General features: G+C 37.5%; 1 long non-coding RNA gene across 1 annotated transcript; it reads right to left on the bottom strand.

Moving 5' to 3' along the window:
* Positions 1 to 7,939: 7,939 nt before the first annotated feature.
* On the bottom strand, positions 7,940 to 9,236 carry LOC123718328. The gene is made up of 3 exons (XR_006755003.1): positions 9,157 to 9,236; positions 8,074 to 8,157; positions 7,940 to 7,996 (listed from the first exon to the last, which is right to left on the bottom strand). It is a non-coding gene; the product is annotated as an uncharacterized LOC123718328 (long non-coding RNA).
* Between the last annotated feature and the right edge of the window lie 10,310 nt (positions 9,237 to 19,546).

The following is a 19,546-nucleotide window of genomic DNA, read 5'->3' as shown; positions in this document are numbered from 1 at the left end:
TTACACCGTGGGTAGGAGTCGGTGGCTTTGTTGTGGTTTCTATATTAGAGCAAAAGATTTTCATTTGTCGTGTTGTGTTGGATACGCGCCCAGGAATCACTAGTGAATAAAATATTGTCTATAGGTAATTAACAAGATACGTTATATTGACACAAACAATAACCATAACAGTCTAAATGAAGATTAGACACCGTGTAGATGGAGAATCATAATTATCATAAAATTATCATAACTATTTTTCATAAATTTTAAGCATTATAGATTTAGGGATACAGCAGCCCCAGTTAAAGGTATCCTAAACGCGATATTGTAAATATATAAACGCGTTACGCGATATCGCAAAGACATGACCGAATAAACTCCATCGTATGGAAATGGTCACATATCCCAGTGATACTTGACGTCACTTTGTATCTCTTCTCATAGTTTTTTCTTTGTGGTAGCTGTCCTGCTACATATATGTATCACCTTTGCCTAAGGTCTACATACTTAGATGTAAACGCCAGTTAAACGAATCTTTTCGGGTTTTAAATTAAACACTAACCTCAAGGTCACAATTAAGAAACACAGAGCGGACTTCGAGCTCTGAATTAATTACATTTAAGAATTAAGTGTAATAATTAAATTAAAAAAAAAACTGTTAATAATTAAAATTAACATTAATTGATAAGATCTTTGTAATTCTGTATTTTATATAATTTTATTAATGATACATATTTATTTACTGCTATGCTATATATTTACTACAAAACTACATTAAGATTTGTTCCCATTGACCACTTCTAAATGGTTCATAAAAACATAAAATCTAAAATTCCTCTAATAAAACAATACACTACAGAGTAGTTTAATTTAAACTGTTTCAAAACAGTTGGATTAATACATTATAGCAGAATATGTATAGCAATTGACGTGATATTGATGAAGAGAATTATTGTATTCATAATCAACGTCACAATTTCCATTTGTAGCTTTGAACTCGCTGCCCTTGGTAAATTAAATTGGCTCACATTCCTCGTTTCAGTGGTACCTGCCACGCTTGCAGTTTGCTTTCGTTGCTTTCTCACGACTCCCGGCCGGTGCAATGCAACTGCCGTGTCGACGCGAAAAATCTGGAAAAGTCGGCAAACGCGCTTAAATTTAACTACCTAAGTACGGAATTAGATACCTATTTAGTTCTTACGAACTATTAGACGAAATACTTAGACATATATATATATATATACGAAAATATGTAAAAAATAATAATGTATATCTCCGTGTCTTTAATTAAATGTGAAATAACAAAATCAAAAGTTGAAAACTACACTAAAAATAATACCATTTTTTTCCTACATGTAGGAATTTGTAAATTCCGATATGAAAAAAAAAATTAAAATTGCCAGTCTTTACCTGGAGTTTTAGACTTTGATGGATCTTCTCCCAATACCTGCAGCAGTTCATCGTCTCATCCAGCGACAAGTGGTTGTTAGGGCGCCGATACCGGCGGCGGCGGGGGGACGGTCGTGCGTTACCTGTTACGCTACGCTTTTGGATATCTACGCCATCGTTCGAGGGTATTCGTTCTGGAATAATAAGGTAAATGCTACATTACAACTGGATTTACACACGTGTACAGGTCTGCATTGGTAGGTAACTACCGATGGTAGATATAATATACTTAATATTTAGTAAAGAGATAAACCCAGAGGCGACTCGCATTAATAATTTATTGTGAGTGGCAATCCCAAAGACGACCCGCAGCACTAAATATTTACGTGAAAAGTACCTACAAATGTAGGTAAATAACATGTTCTTCAATTATTTATTTATTTATTTATTTATTTATTCATTTAGGAAACAAATTAGATACACCTCTAAAAGTATAAAACAAAAAAAAACATAAAATTAACACATTGGATATATCCACAAAAAGCTTCACTGATAAAATTAAGTGGTAACCCCAGAAGGTACCCACAAAATTGAATTACACATAACACGTAGAATCGTCGATGCAGAACCAAACCAACCTTCGTATCTTGACGGCTACTGCGACGGTGTATGGGGCAGCGACCAAGCTGCGAGCGGCTCGAGCGGAAGCACGATGCCTGATGATTAATTTTTAAACTCTTGAGTTTTTTCCAAAAATACTCGAAATCGTTACACTAGAGTTTACGCTTACTAATCTTGAAATCCTTTAAGAAAAAAATGCGCTGTGCTGCACAACGAAATAAATGTGCGAAGTGGCGGAGCACTAAAATGTGTATGACGATCGTCGTTAGGTAAAGAACAGGAACATTTCAACATTACCTTCATTTTCACAAACGAGTGAAAATGTTAAAATATGTGTTTTATCTAGCCTCAACCACAGTGCGCAATGGCAACACGATATGTGCTACTACGTGTAATCTATGCTATATTATCTTGAGGACAAAGCTCGAGTATAATAATTATTCTATAAATTTTACAAATTTACACCGTGGGTAGGAGTCGGTGGCTTTGTTGTGGTTTCTATATTAGAGCAAAAGATTTTTATTTGTCGTGTTGTGTTGGATACGCGCCCAGGAATCACTAGTGAATAAAATATTGTCTATAGGTAATTAACAAGATACGTTATATTGACACAAACAATAACCATAACAGTCTAAATGAAGATTAGACACCGTGTAGATTCAGAGCTCGAAGTCCGCTCTGTTTCTTAATTGTGAACTTGAGGTGAGTGTTTAATTTAAATCCCGATAAGATTCGTTTAACTGGCGTTTACATCTAAGTATGTAGAATTTAGGCAAAGGTGATACATATATGTAGCAGGACAGCTACCACATAGAAAAAACTATGAGAAGAGATACAAAGTGTCGTCAAATATCACTGGGATATGTGACCATTTTCATACGATGGAGTTTATCCGGTCATGTCATTGCGATATCGCGTACCGCGTTTATATAGTTATAGTATCGAGTTTAGGATACCTTTAACTGGGGCTGCAGTATCTCTAAATCTATAATGCTTAAAATTTATGAAAAATAGTCATAATAATTTTATGTTAATTATGATTCTCCATCTACACGGTGTCTAATCTTCATTTAGACTGTTATTATAATTGAACACAAAGGTTAGGAAACTGGTTTGAGTCAATATAACGTATCTTGTTAATTACCTATAGACATTATTCAGTAGTGATTCCTGGGCCCGTATCCAACACAACACGACAAGTAAAAATCTTTTGCTCTAATATAGAAACTACAACAAAGCCACCGACTTCTACCCACGGTATAAATTTGTAAATTTTATAAATATAGAATAATTATTACAGTCGAGCTTTGTCCTCAAGATTAGCATAGATTACATGTATATATGCACATTTCGTGCTGCCATTCTGCACTGTGTTTGAGGGTAGATAAAACACATATTTTAACATTTTCACACATTTTTGGAAATGAAGGTAATGTTGAAATGTTCCTGTTCTTTGCCTGCCCTACCGACGATCACGATCATCATCATTCACATTATAGTGCTCCTCCATTTCGCATATTTATTTCATTGAGCAGCACAGCGATTTTTTTCTTAAAAGATTTCAAGGATAAACTTTCCAATATGGACCGTAATATTTTTTTGTAGATAGTACTCACTAAAAGAAGGAGTTTTGCGAAGTTTTAGGCTGATACATTTTTTAAAACTTTTCATATAAATTGGTAAATAACACGCAATTACAAAATATATTGTGTAGGGAGTTACCAAGGCATAACCCTTGGTAATCGCTGACGTTGCACTCAGCGATTTCGCCGACTATAGTTTATTTGAAAGTTGATTATTGTATTCGTATTATTTAGATTTAGATCAGTTTTGTAGTAGATTTCAAATTGTAAAGACATTTAAATAAATAAATTCTTTTTTTAATGTCTTTTCGGTCTGCCTGAACATAACTAGGGTTCGGCTAAAATTTTGAAAGTATCGATACTACTCAGATATCGACGATAAACTTTCTAATATCGATTTAAATGCCCATATTCTTTTTGAAGAAAAATCATTTGGATGCATAGGGAGAACTACTAACTGCGATTAAATATGTATATAAAATATAATAAATTTATTTCATTGTTTGTAACTTTCTGTATTATTTTATTCTGTTTTATCAATCAATTAAGTGTTTACTTACTTATTTAATATCCAAAAAGTACCCAAAACCGAATCAGAGCACCCCACTATCCACGTGGTCTGCCCTACCCCTAGAGTGTATATAAAAGTTCGGAGGCGCGCAGGAAGAGCATCGACCAAAAAGCTGAAGCTGCGGAGGCTTGAATAAAATGCCTGTGCTTTGGTACGCAAGGGTGGAGGGGCTGCATTTCCCGTAGCGCCGGAGCAGTCCAAAAACCAATAATTATCTATTGTTCGGTTAGGTTAGGTTAGTATATTAATATTTTTTTAATAACTGTTTCTGGCGTGTGAAAGTGGTTGGGGGTTATTATTCTCAACCTTTAAAGTTCAAAAATTAGGAAATAATCGGTAAGTGTAAAAAAATCGATTTTACATGCTAAAAATAATCGATTTATTAAAAAAAATATTTTTTATGCAGAATGTCACATCTCTAATAACCAATCAAACCAAGAAGTAGAAGATGTACGGTTTGTTTACGAATTTGAATACATTCCACAAAATTTTAAATAAATTTTTTTAATACTTAGACGCAACTCTGGCAGCAAAAATCACTTGGAGGTGTTTGGAACACAAGGTACGGAGTCCCTACATAATCAGTATCATAGAATTTGGGCCACAGTTTCTAAATCGTTACCATTCTTACCTCAAAACTTTAACCATGAATATCTCCATAACCATGGGGCTCCGCAGGTTGGGGATGGCATAGGAGGGTAGCCCTCAACCCCTTCCCCTCCTCTCCGCCCCTAAAACATCTAATATCGACGGTCCATATTGGAAAGTTTAACCGTTGCTTTTGTTGAATTTTAATTTGTTTCTTGTGTTCGATGACAGCAGCTTATTTAGATACCCTATCTGTTCATAATAGAAAACAAAGATTTGAGTACGAACACAAAAACGGAGAAAATGAACGCTTGGAGCCAAATAACAGAGAAGTAAACCACATTTTAACAAGAACCCGTATCTCAGAAAACTACATTATTTAATCAAAACATATAATTGTGTTTTAGTTGTGGTGGACATGGCCTAATTTAATATTCTCTTATTAGTTACAAAAAGCAAGTAAGGATAGTTTTAGTTTCGGGAAAGCCTTATATGCAGATATGCATAGATTTCATGCTCTGGAAAATCTGGCTCTGGAACACCTTCAAAAAGAACACTTATATAATGTAAATTATAAATTACAGACAGACATTCTAGTGAAGACTTTAGTAGTCACTTAAAAATAAATAGAATAATTGTAATAAAAATGTTTCAAAAATAAATAAAATAAACAAATAAAAAAAATAAACAATGTAATAAAAAGGTTTTATTTCTTAAAATAACTCAATTGTTAAAAACCTATCAAACTTAAAAGTTTTCTTTAATAAATATGGCCCTCACTGCTGCTTCACGCAGCAAGAAAACGCGCTGTATTTGAGATGAGGGTACTGTTGGTGGTGCAGGGAGGGTCTTATCATCATCAGAGATAGGTTCCTCTTTCAATTCAATGGCTATATTGTGCAAGACTGCCTATGATACTATGTATATCTTGGTTCTGTTGATGTTCTGAATCCCCTGATCGGTTGTTCCATACGCCAAAATATCTCTCTACACTATTGCGAGTTAATAAAAAAATGGGGCCCCACTGCTATACTAAACTGTATTATAAACCGCTATGTAAACTGATTAAGTTTTATCAAATAAAATTATGAAATATAGAAATACTTTAAAAATGCTACGCCACTTTAGCTCTTTTTGTGCACTGGAGGATATTTGATTTACTCTTTATTAACCACTCGCGTATAACAATAGAATATGAGCGAAATAATGAAGTGCTAATTGCTATGTACTGAATGAATGCAATTTAACAGTCAAAGAGAGTGCCTACGTCTGCTATGCTCTCGTGGTGTAATTTCGACGATTTAGGAAATCGTCACGCTTATAAGTGATCGAAATGTACATCCATGGAACGTACATGTACTGCAGGGCAAGTAATAAAAATATTAGACTGTGCTCGATTAGGTAGGTACTCACTGTTCACTGAAGACGTTAAAAGTGTCGTTAGGGAATCCCGGAAAAAAATTATCACCGCTAGTGTTACCATATTTACCGGTGGAGACCATGAACGATCTCCTGCCCGCGGACCTGAATCAATGTACCTACTGCAGGTGACTTTTCGCATGTTTGCGTTGTACAATAAGCTGTAGCCGAAATCTATAGATTTCATTTATTGACTTAACGGACGTCAAGTCAAGTCAAGTAAAATACGATAAAATGAACCAGTTCCACAAAGTTTATTGACATTAGCTTACTTACTCTTGATACAGCATTAACTTTTTAACCATTCTCGAAAAAATCTTAACTCAAATTCACAATAAAATGCTACTGCCAACCTACAGAAAGAATTAAGGGACATAACTTTTGAATTTCTCTTAATAGAGTTGTCATGAATAAAGTGAGGTTGCAACATGTCATATTTATTTATTTACATCTAGATCTAGATTTCTGTTATGGATTCGGGGGGCCCGGGGCACTGCCCCGCCTAGCTCCTAGGTAGCTACGCCATTTTCTCCATGTAATCTACCATGAACTTGTTCCATCTCAAAATTTTTCGAATTTCATTCAAAATCCGTCAAAACTAGGATGGCGGCTGGAATAACGCTAGTATGAACAGTTACACCGACGTTATACTAGGTTTAAGTTATTCCGGGTTTATTAGTAGACATTTAGCTTATCCTTGGTATAACATATAAAATGTTGTGTTTATTTGTTTCACTGCCAAACTCAAACGAGGCTCGACCGGCGCTGGCCGTACATATGGGAGTGCTTTTCCCGACGTTAACCAACGGCAGTGAATGTTGGGCGTGGCAGAGAAAGAATGAGAGTAGAAATTAAAATAAATGCCGTGGAAATGGGAGCGTTAAGAAGAATGTGTGAATATTGCGTGATAGAAAAAGTAATAGTGAACGGTGTGGCTTTAAAGAGGACTTAATGATGAGGATACGAAGGGAATGCTTAGGTGGTTTGGTCATGGAGACGGATGAATGAGAGCACTTAAGTAGGATATACAACGAAACAATAGAAGAGAAGGTACAAATTAAAAGTAGCCATATTCGAGCATGCATGATGGATGTCATGAAAGTGGATGAAGCAAGAGAGTTGTCAGGGCTTTTGCAAGATCGGCGGCCTACCGGGAAAATGACGTGAAGATATAAGGTATAAAATTGTTGTTTGTCCACGTCAATTGTGTGTAGTATACAGAAATAAAAACAATCTATATTAGGTAAAAGGATTCTACTGATAATATTTATTTTAAGCTCCAACGGCAGTATAGCTTCCAAGTGTTGTTTTCTTTATAGGTAATGACATTTCAATAACATTCATTGAAATATATTGTAATTCGCATAGATACCTGGTGCTGAAAACCACGACAACGTCTTATATGAATATTGTAATTAATTCCCGTTTAAGACGGTAATTCCTGTCAGAGTTAAAGTTTCTTTTGATGTTTAGTTCGTCTTCTGCAGTTTTTGTCAATTTTGTACATATTAGAACATAAACAAGATGTTTCATAACACAGAATAAAGACACCATTTTGTATCCCGTTCACTTTAATACACTTCACTATATTTCGCTGTCTCATGAGAATTATTATAGATTAACGCGTCTCTTGTAAACTTAAATGGCGATTTAAAGAGGGAGAGTTTATCGCCCTTTAGAACTGGCTGTAAATGTAATTATAGATTAAATGAACTATTGTTTAGTGAGCATTATGCTACCTAAAACATTTCATTAAATTAAGTTTTAAATTTCTAAATCCTCATCACCGGTTGGCACATTTATACAGCAAACATGAAGGTAGTGTAAACATCCGGATGTGCTTCTGGAAATAACAATAACTTATGTAAGCCATATACACTAATATAATATTAAAAATTAACTTAGAAACTATATAAGTACCCTATATCATCCTGGGGCGCATCATAACAGTTGTAATATGATACGCATTCACCAACTTCGCCCGTGGCCGTGAAACATGAACGGCTGCGAATTGAAAAGGTAACCGTAAATAAAAATCTATAAAAAAGTCCTGATGCATCTATGGTTGCCAACTGAGTGCACCAGAAGCAGTCGCGAATAATCCAATGATTTCAGAACAAACTACTCAAGGGAATTGTCAATGCCCCCTGGTACATTCGCAATAACGAGCTCCATTGGGACATGTAGTGGACGTTCGTTCTCATGTTTTTTTTTTAATGTAATAGGAGGCAAACGGCCAAGAGGCTCACCTGATGTTAAGCGATACCGCCGCCCATGGACACTCACATTGCCAGAAGGCTCGCAAGTGGGCAAAAACTGCCTTAGAAAACGCTCAATTGTCGAGGTGATACGGATGGTACTTTGTATTTTGCCTTGACGTCCGATAATGAAACTCAGCTGCGGGTATTAGACCGAATAGCTCTTCTGAATGGTAAATGCGGTAGAAGATGCAGAGAGACCCAACATCTCTACGCGTTAAATATCCTTCATTAGGTTCGGTTTGAATTATTTATTGGTCTCGTTAAGATTTAATGGAAACAAGTTGTTTTATATGTGGAAAATATCTTGAACTTTATTTGGCTTAAAAAGAACAACACATTGGCTAGTAATGTTCACAGAGTAAAGAGAAGGGCAAAGACAAACGAGTAACAGGCTTGAAATAAAAGACAAATCAAGTCAATGAAGCAAAAGGCGCGAAATTTAAATATTACAACAAGTTTTAAGTTGGGGTATCGTAATCGTACATGATGTCTCAGTGAATAGACAATGTATTTAAAAGATGTTCATGTTCGCTGACTGACATATGTTTTCTAGGCGTAAAGGCTATTACAATTTGTAATAAATGAAAATAATAACGTTTTTTTCTTATATTAAGGTATGGGTCAGACTTTCGGTTCAGTGAACATTGATAATTTTATACCAACCAATCTGGAAGATATCATCAGAATCAAACCCAATTAAATGCACTGTAACTAGTAGTTAAAGTTATTAGATGAAAATTACCTATATTAGGTCTCAAATCAAGATTTTTCACCCAGGACCCATGTTTGAAAAACTATTCAGCCAACTACCAGAGCCGTCCAGACCATAGACAGATGTAAAAAGGAATATGCTGAGAAATAACCTAAAAATAATATATTTTAGAACTCGAAAAGCAGCTCCATAGAGACGCCAAGACGTGTTAATCATTCGCTATTATTCTTTACTTTTGCTTTTACCAATCCTACCTTGTTGCTAATATTAAGATTTAGTAGAAACAAGTGTGTTGTTTATAGCATAAGTAAAATAAATTGAATTAATCAACATTTGGCAGACGATATGACGCAATTTACATAAAGTTAACTTTTTGGAACCCAAATTCTTCTTCTTCTAGAATTTATTTTTTATGAAATTAAGTTAAAAATAAAAAGGAAAACTCACGTGATGGCGTTCATCATTATTATTATCGACATGGATACCTGGAAAAAGCAATTTCAAATAATATTTTAATTGTTAGAGTAACTGTGCAAAAACAAAAATCATCATTAGACAGTCACTGTCACATCTTGCTCTACTCTGTGAATACAAATGACCTTTATTTTAATATTATAATTTGAATGACATTATGTCGTTATTATATTTGATGTACTAGACACGACCTTCAAGGAGTGAAAGAAGTTTCATAATATCAGTCAATTTGGTGGCAAGGCGATGCGCTCGCCATGTCGAGCAAAAAAGGGGCTGGGCCGTACTATATTTTTCTTGAGTTCAGGCCATTTTCGACCCCTTTAACTTCGTTGTGGATAAAGTTAGAATCCTGAATCGCACAAAACAATGTAATTGAATATTGTGTTTGCTACGATGGCCAAGTCAATGTATTTATTTAAAACACAAAAGATTTCTAATACTGATATGGTCACTATCTACCAATCGTATCTTATTTCGGTCATACAATGCGCAGAGGCGATGAGAACTTGGGGAATCAGATCGTGGTAGGTAACACAGAAGGCAAAACATCACGTGGCCGTTCACCAACTAGGTGTACCGTCAAGTGAAAGTCTCATCAACTCATCGTCCTGAAAACTGTACACTGTCATAATAGAGGCGCTGGACAGAAACCGGTAGAAACAGATAGTCTGCTCTAGATGCTTCGTTGCTGACCACGACGCTCGGACATGAGCTGCCGATTAAAGAGAGCGTAAGTGTGGATTACAGGTATCTCACAACTTTTTACGGTAGAGGAACAACGTTGCAATCTTGTTTTTTTACAAGTAATATTTTTGATGGCATCACACAGGAATTCAATTCGCAAGAAAAGTCGAATAGAGAGATGAGTTTAGGTACCTAAAGTCAATAGCATTTTTGCGTACGTGACCTCCTATAAGTTGAAACGTTTCAGCATCGCAAGACCGAATGAAAGAACGATAATTTTATTTATTAAAAAAAAAAACATTATTTTGATATATTTTAAACATAAAGTTTTCTGGCGCTATGATAGTTGACAATTATTATTTTTAAACTTTTCCGGCAAATTTTGATAAAAGCTTTCAATACTGCGATGTTTCCAAAATTTCAGTTTTATAGTTATAGTTTTACAATTTTTTTAACTTATAAATATGATAGGGTTAGTGTTGTTCAAACCCTTTGCAAAAGATACTACATATAAATTTATACTCGAAATTATTATTATATTTAATAATAAAAATGAATTCCTTCAAATTGTACAAATTTAGTTTATACGTTAACTATTTCATATAATATAAATAATTATATTTTCTTAACAGCTTAAGCCTGACAAGTTCGCTGAATTGATAGACAATGACATATAGGAATATACATATGTTTATATCTTTATGGCGATATCCTAACTAAACAAATACTGTTATTATAATTGTTTCCAATGGCTTATTCGTGACATATTATCAATTTGATAAATACCTATGTTTATTTAAACAACGAGAAGTGGAGAATAATAATACAATTGAAAAACATAATGAGGAAAAGTTATATTATAATAAATATCTACTAGTGATAAAGCATTCTTATTTATTGTAAACTGAAGAACCAGGCCGCGAGTATTTTTGCACTTTTTACCTAAAATACAGATTACAATATCCCAAGAGACTGTTAAAATACACAAAATCAACGCGGGCGTGAGCTGGTTTATATTAAAGTATGATATATTGGGGAATTACGTTTTTATTATATATCCGTAATTAATTAATTAATTGAATGTTATTGAACGTAGTTTTCAGTGTGAAATCTGAAATCGTCAACGAATCAAAGTCGTTGATCTATAGCAAATTATAAACTCGTCATCTATGAAGTCGGTAGAAGGGCAATGCCGTCTTGTTTCTCATCTCCGTTGATATTTTAATAATTTATTTATAATCACACTTTCTAAACTCAAAATATCCGAAATAAAAAAAAAAAATTATTTCCCTATATTAGATAAATTTTATTTTAAATATTGAATTTTATATATTCTAAACTATTATCTGGACACGTTCGTTATAAAGAAGTTGGACAAAACCCTGCCCCTATGAACCCAACAATAACAAAATAGTATTCATCAGGGAAGCAATGACTAAATACAACAAAAGCATTTTATGGGAAGCCAAACAGGAATTAAAGAATTAACAAGGATATAAATACGTATGGTTTAAAAACGGTATGGTGCGTGCAAGAAAGGATGAAAACACTAAAATACAACACCTAAGATCAGTGTTTGATATACAAGTGCAAAAAAAAAAAGACAGAATGCCAATTAACTGACCAAATTAAATGCATATAAATTATTATTATTAAGATGGATAGTTTAACTAGTGATATTTGTGAATTAGAAGACTGTATAAACATAAGTGATTTTGTGAGTAAAATTCCCAGTAGACATTTAAATCTATTGTGTGTACACATAAACATAAGGTCAATCATAAAATACTTTGATAGTCTCGAGCAATGTATTTATGCGGCTGGCGCTGTTGACGTTATTGTGCTTACAGAAGCAAACATTTCTGATAGAATCAGTTGTCTGTATAATTTAGATGGATACCATATGTTTTCGGCACTCAGAAATGGTAGGAAAGGTGGAGGTATCTTAGTATATGTAAAAAAGAAACATAAATTTAATATACAAATTGTAAAAAGCCAACATTTCGAGAATATACTTTTTACTATCAAAACTCAGACAAAATACACTGCACAAATTTGTGCTATTTACCGCCCACCTAGCCTAAGCAAGAACCTGTTTATTGACGAACTTCATAATATTATTAAGAACAACTGTCAGAAAAATATTGACTTGTATCTATTGGGAGACGTTAATATAAATCTAAAGCTAGACATTCCTATAAAACATAAATATTGCAACACATTACACAGTTTAGGCCTTATGTGTGGAATCACAACTTACACTAGGGCGGAACTATACAAAGGAACCATTACAAAATCATGCATAGACCACATATACGCTCGATTCCAAACACACGACCTATACACGGCAACGGTTGGCACAAAACTAGCGGACCATCGAGCGATCGTGCTTGCTTGCACTAAAACACAGCCACAGGATGTTCCAACATATAAAACATTAATTGACAATAATAAATTAACGATCCTTCTAGAGCAAATTGATTGGAAGCCAACAATAGAAATGAAGTGTCCTATTGGTATATATAACTTCATACAAAATAACTTAACACAAGCAAGGAAGGCGTCGGGACGTGACGACCCCATCGCCCACTGATGAAATAACCTGTGACAGAGGTTATTTCACCAGTGCAGTCAGTCAACGCCCTTCCTAGTGGGAGTGCCATGCTGTTGCTTTCGGGCTTTAGCCAATCGGACAGGCACGACCGGGGCAGTACCACTGTCTCACAGAAAACCGGCGTGAAGTGATGCAATAGGTTCATCTTATTGTACTCGCGTTTCGTGCGGTGAGTGAGACTCCCGGAGCCCATCAATTCCCCCCCCCCCCCCCAGAATATGAAGATGCAGTTTAAACAGAGATTACCCCAGGGGGGTACCACACGTTTCCGCTGTGGAGAATCCCCCTCTGAGCGTCCATCATCGGAACAATCAGTATTCGGTGGTGGATGCACAGGCTGCCCTTCGTATTCTGGGGTGGGCAAAGGTTTCGATCTCGGGGCAAACGGAAGAATTTACCGAAGGCATCCCCTTCCACGCTCTCAGTGGACTTTACCAATGTTAGGAGGCTCAATTCTAATCTTAACGCGGTTCACTTTCACCTCGAAACTGCGAAGCCGGCCTTATTCTTCCTTACTGAGACTCAGATATCCTCCCCGGCTGATACTTCCTACCTCTCCTACCTTTCCTACCCGGGGTACAAATTGGAACATTCATTTGTGCCGCGGGCGGGAGTTTGCGTGTACGTCAGAGAGGATATCTGTTCTCGTCGCCTCGGGTCGCTTGAAGGAAGGGACCTATCTAGCCTCTGGCTGCGCGTAGACTGCGATGACCATCCGCGATTCTACGCATACCTGTATAGGTCCCATAGCGGAAATACCGAAACGAGCGACTCATTGAGCACATCCAAATGGCTACAGATTCCCTGCTCGAAGGGGTTCCTACCGCTGAAATCGTGATACTTAGCGATTTTAACGCTCACCATGCCGATTGGCTCGGTTCGGAAACCACCGATCACGCGGGAAGATCCTTTCACGACTTTGCTTTAGCTTACGACCTGTCACAAACGGTCCCTGCGATTACGCGAATACCAGATGTGGATGGTCATAAACCCTCTTTGTTGGACCTTCTGCTGACCTCACATCCGGAGACCTATCAAGTCTCTGTTGAGCCACCATTGGGTTCATCGGATCATTGTGTGGTCTGGAGTACTGTGCCTACTACGTGCCCTCCTCGGCCCCGTTTTTCGGGTAGTCGTCGTATTTAGCACTATCGGTCAGCAGATTGGAATGGGATGCGGTCTTTCTATGCGTCCTACCCTTGGTGGACTACCTATGTGCTTTTCGTCGGAAGCTCCAGATTCCGTCGCTGCCTCTGTCACCGAAGTGGTTCTACAGGGCATGGAACTTTTTATTCCATTCTCTGCGGTGCCGATCGGTGGCAAGTCACAGCCCTGGTTTAAGCGTTCTTGCAATCGGCGGCATCGCGTCGAAAGCGAGAATGCTTTAATGCATGGGCGGAAGCGGCGATATCTCGTGATGCCAATACCAGCGAACATAAAAAAGCATATAACTCAGCCTCCAGGTCCTTCAAACGGGAAATCGCTAAGGCAAAGTCAGAGCACATCGCCAGATTTGGCGAGAGATTGGCCCAACTCCCTTCGGGGACCCGAGCCTTCTGGTCTCTCGCCAAAGCTGTACAAGGGAATTTTTGTCAGCCATCGATACCACCGCTGCACAGAGAGGATGACTCGCTCGCCCACACTGCGAAAGAGAAGGCCGACCTCTTGGGCTGTCTCTTCGCGTCCAACTCGACTTTGGATGACCGGGGGCGATCACCAGCGGCGATTTTGCGGTGTGATAACTCAATGCCGAAAATCAAATTCCGGCAACGTGCTGTTCGCAGAGCACTATCTTCCTTGGACATTCATAAGTCGAGCGGGCCGGATGGTATCCCTCCAATTGTGCTGCGTACTTGTGCTCCTGAGTTGGCTCCGGTCCTGACGCGCCTTTTCCGGTACCTGTACTCGCTCGGCACTGTCCCGAAGTGCTGGAAGACCGCTTCGATACATGCGATCCCTAAAAAAGGCGATCGCTCTGATCCGTCCAACTATCGCCCAATAGCTATAACCTCCTTGTTCTCCAAAATAATGGAATCCATTATTAATGGCCAGCTCTTGAGGTATCTAGAGGGCCACCAGCTGATTAGCGATTATCAGTACGGCTTTCGTCGTGGTCGTTCGGCTCGTTTGGTGACCTTCTAGTATACCTTACTCATAGATGGGCAGAGGCAATTGAGTCCAAGGGGGAGGCACTAGCGGTTAGTTTGGACATAGCGAAAGCCTTCGATCGGGTGTGGCACAACTCTCGCACTGCTCTCGAAGCTTCCAGCCTACGGGCTTCCTGAGAAATTATGCGACTGGATCTCCAGCTTTCTGGCCGATTGGAGCATCAAGGTCGTCGTCGACGGAGCATGTTCCGACCTTAAACCCGTGAATGCTCCGGGAGTCTCACTCACCGCACGAAACGCGAGTACAATAAGATGAACCTATTGCATCACTTCACGCCGGTTTTCTGTGAGACAGTGGTACTGCCCTGGTCGTGCCTGCCCGATTGGCTGAAGCCCGAAAGCAACAGCATGGCACTCCCACAAGGCTGTGTTCTGTCCCCGACCCTGTTTCTTCTGCATATCAATGACATGTTGCAACTTAGCAACATTCATTGCTATGCGGACGACAGCACTGGGGATACTCTTTACACTGGCCGGGCAGGTATTTCTCGGGCAGTTGTCGATGAGTACCGGAACAAACTTGTGTCAAAAGTCGAAACTCTTTTACATGGAGTCTCGGACTGGGGTAGACTAAACCTAGTCCAATTTAACCCCAAGAAGACACAAGTTTGCGCGTTTACCGCGAAAAAAATACCCTTTGTCGTTACTCCTCTTTTCGAAAACACTTTTCTTGAAGCCACAGCCAGCATCGGAATACTTGGCGTTGACATATCGAACGACGTTCAGTTTCGCGGTCATTTGGAGGGAAAGGCTAAATTAGCCTCCAAAAAGCTTGGTGTGCTCAGCAAGGCAAGACGGTACTTCACTCCGGGCCACCGCTTGCAACTCTATAAAGCGCAAATTCGGCCCCACATGGAATACTGTTCTCACCTCTGGGCGGGGGCTCCCCTGTACCAGCTCCTTCCACTTGACCGTATCCAACGAAGAGCGGTTCAAATCGTCGATGACCAATCCCTCTCCGAGCGGCTCGATCTTTTGGCGTTGCGTAGAGATGTGGGGTCACTCTGCACCTTCTACCGCATTTACTATGGAGAGTGTTCAGAGGAGTTGTTCGGATTAATACCTGCAGCTGAGTTTCAGCATCGGACGTCGAGGCAAAATACAAAATTCCACCCGTATCACCGGGACGTCCGACGTTCCACGACTGAGCGTTTTTCAAGGCAATTTTTGCCGCGCACCACCGCTATGTGGAACCAGCTGCCCACTGAAGTATTTCCGAACCAATTCGACTTAGGGTCCTTCAAGAAAAGAGCGTACAAATTCTTAAAAGGCCGGCAATGCACTCGCGAGCCTTCTGGCATTGAGAGTGTCCATGGGCGGCGGTATCACTTAATATCAGGTGAGCCTCCTGCCCGTTTGCCCCCTATTTTATAAAAAAAAAATAGTATATCAATAAATTGGAGGCACTTCAATACAAAAATGTATAAAACAAAGATTTCTGTATCTGTTTCATGATCATTTGTTAATCTAATAGGCAAGTAGGTGATCAGCCTTCTGTGCCTGACGCAAGCAGGTCTAAGGCAAGCCGGTTCCCTCACGATGTTTTCCTTAGACGTTTTAGCGAATGTGAATTAAATGGGGACTTATAAAGTCCATTAGTGCACACAGCATGGGAACGAACCTACGACCTCAGGCATAAGAGTCGCACGCTGAAGCCACTAGGGCAATACTGCTTACTTAATAACATTTGATTTTGACCAGTAATTGATGGCCTTTTTATTTCCTAGTCTCTCTCGTGAACTTTGCTCGGAGAGCCTAATTAATAAATATAATATAAAAGGCTTTACCGTGTCTGTTACCATGGTTACCGTATATTTGACATAACATCGTTACCATGGTAACAAAAAATGAAATCTATTCTAAGAAACTCACCAAATAGAAGGAATAAAAATAAAACGCCAATGAAATTTTTAATAAAAACGAAGAAAGAGGAATTTTTAAACACGGCAAAATACTGTCGATAAAGTAAATAAATGTCTCCTATTCGAGTACTTTTTTCGAGATGACGTAAAGAAAAGAGTGGAGCATGACGTACAGACCCGAGCGGTAACACAGATTCGGCTCTGTACATCGAGAGCAAAGAACGTATATGGACACAGAACGTTGAGGTGTTTGCTACCGCTGCTAATAAATGAACTAGCCAGTCAATTACAAGTAGATAGCCTAACTTTTATAAAAAAAAAATTAAATTGAAAAACTATTTTTATATGCATTTGTCTCCTAAACAAGACTGCTATGGTTAAATTTACACAAACCACAGCGGTTTTCTAATGATTTTATTATATTATTTTGTATTATAAAGAAAAACAAACTAAAATTAAAATTTTTTACTAAGCTATCAATGAAACCTGTAAAGTATATGCAAGTACTTCTAATTAACCAAAATAAATTCTTCGGTTTAATACAATACTTGTAAGGTTTTTTTTAGCTTCATCCAAGATCTGGACATCAATTAAAATTGAATGTGTCCATGTCTACAAACATGGGACTTGTCAGAACGTAATAAAATTAGAACGCTTTGCTAGTTATAAAAGTGAGTTCTGGAACCGCTGTAGTACAGATACCGGCTAACTTCTTGAGTATTAAACAAGGGATTGGGGGAAAGTTTGCGTATCGTACACAGCGCGGGACATAAACGTCAACTGATTTACCAATCACGCGATCGACACGTCACTCTCGCGCCGTCACGCACCGAAGTGATACTTAAAAATTGCTTCTGCGCAGGCAAGCACATTTGTACAAGATGTTTGCCGATATCTATACTGATGGTAATGTCTACTCGCAAGCAGTGCCGGATTAGCTACGTAGCAAGAGTAGCAAATGCTACGGGCCCCGCGCTCCAACGTAGCTGTAACCGTAACAAAACATCCTTTGCACTTAAAAATCTAAAAGTCGATTAAGTCACGTAACATTTATTTGTTTATAAAAACTTTTTTATTTTTTATCAAAATAAATAATTGGTATTAAACTTAAAATTAAAATTACATTCATCTCATTAGTTTGAAACCAAAAAATTTTAAGCTTTCACTTCTACCATGTGTAAATTGCAAACACTTCTTTTTATTATTTAAACAGGTTTAATATATAGACTACAATCATTCAAGAACCTTAACTCTAAATTAAAAGAATGCAGATAGATTTAGTGTTGAGCAATGGATCAATTTATTGTAAGATATTATATTGTAATTGAGCGCATTAATCAAAATAAGACTCTCAACCTAAAGGTCGTAGACACCTTGTCTTTAAAAATTTAATCACTTTCCATTACACGGCAGTGATCTATTACTTCTGGCCAGAAAGACTGCATGTACATCTTTTGTCTACATTTTTAGCTGTCTAATTAAGGAAGGATGTTTTCAGTTTCGAATGATTTTATCCTGAAATTTCCCTCAAATTCAAACCTATTTTTGAATTTAATTCTAGTTAAGATATGTTTCAGCGAGTAAAAATAATGACAAAGACTTGCCAATTCTTTTCCCCCGCTTTTTGCCTTGATTTGGGAACTGGTAGAAATTTACATCCTTGGTATGACGTTCATACGTCCTAAGAACGACAACTAGGAGCACTTTAAGATGTTGTCATTGGAGAATTATAGAAAAATAATTGTTATAGCGTTTGCATTTAAATTATTTTTTTTACATTTAAAAAAATGAAATACGTAATACAAAATATTTTTTATTTATTTATATGTATATATATGAAATATTTTCATCAGCAAAAACGTTCTTTAATGCAAGAGTGGACAAAAAGTAGGAGGTGTAGTGACAGCTCCGCCCATGGCCACTTAATGTATGGGTCCCATATGTTAAATAAAAATATAATAAATAAATTTATTGGATTTGACGTTTTTTGGGTTAAGTCCCGACTTTATCCCCAAATTAAGTTCAAAAGCAGGTTCTTAGGCCAGAGACACACACATTATTTTTTGGTAGCACTATAATTACATTCCGCCTTGTTTATCCCGTTTGTAATATAAAAAAGAAGTATAGAAGTGAAAACTTCTTTACCATCGTTGTGATTTGAAAGTCGATGAAACGAAAAAGCGACAGTCAAAGAGACAGACATATAAATTCATAAGATTAATCAGACATCTGTATTTAAAATAATTCTCTGGACATCGACAATTACCTCAAATATTCAACTGTATCCATTTGCGTGATCCCAGGTAGCCTTTTATTTAATCACTCTCGATCAGAGTTCCATTTGACTAAATTAATTGTTAAAATCCTGCGCAGTTTCCCAAGAGCGAATTTAGAAATTTTGATTTTAGTTTAAAGTTGAGGAAAAACGTTGGATTCCTGAGGGAGGGATGATCCTCGACCCGAATGGCAGGCCCTGATAGGTGAGATCCAGAAACGAGATTTAGCGCGAACTACCGATAGAGAGTAGAAATATTTAAGAGTGATATGCCTATAATGCTTAAGAAGAGAGTTATGAAATCATACCTTATTGCATGGCTAACATATGCATTTCAAACATG

The sequence above is a fragment of the Pieris brassicae genome, chromosome W, assembly GCF_905147105.1.
Source record: "Pieris brassicae chromosome W, ilPieBrab1.1, whole genome shotgun sequence".
Taxonomy (NCBI): domain Eukaryota; kingdom Metazoa; phylum Arthropoda; class Insecta; order Lepidoptera; family Pieridae; genus Pieris; species Pieris brassicae.
Note: the sequence above shows the minus strand (reverse complement) of the source record. Positions and strands in the feature narration are given on the sequence as shown.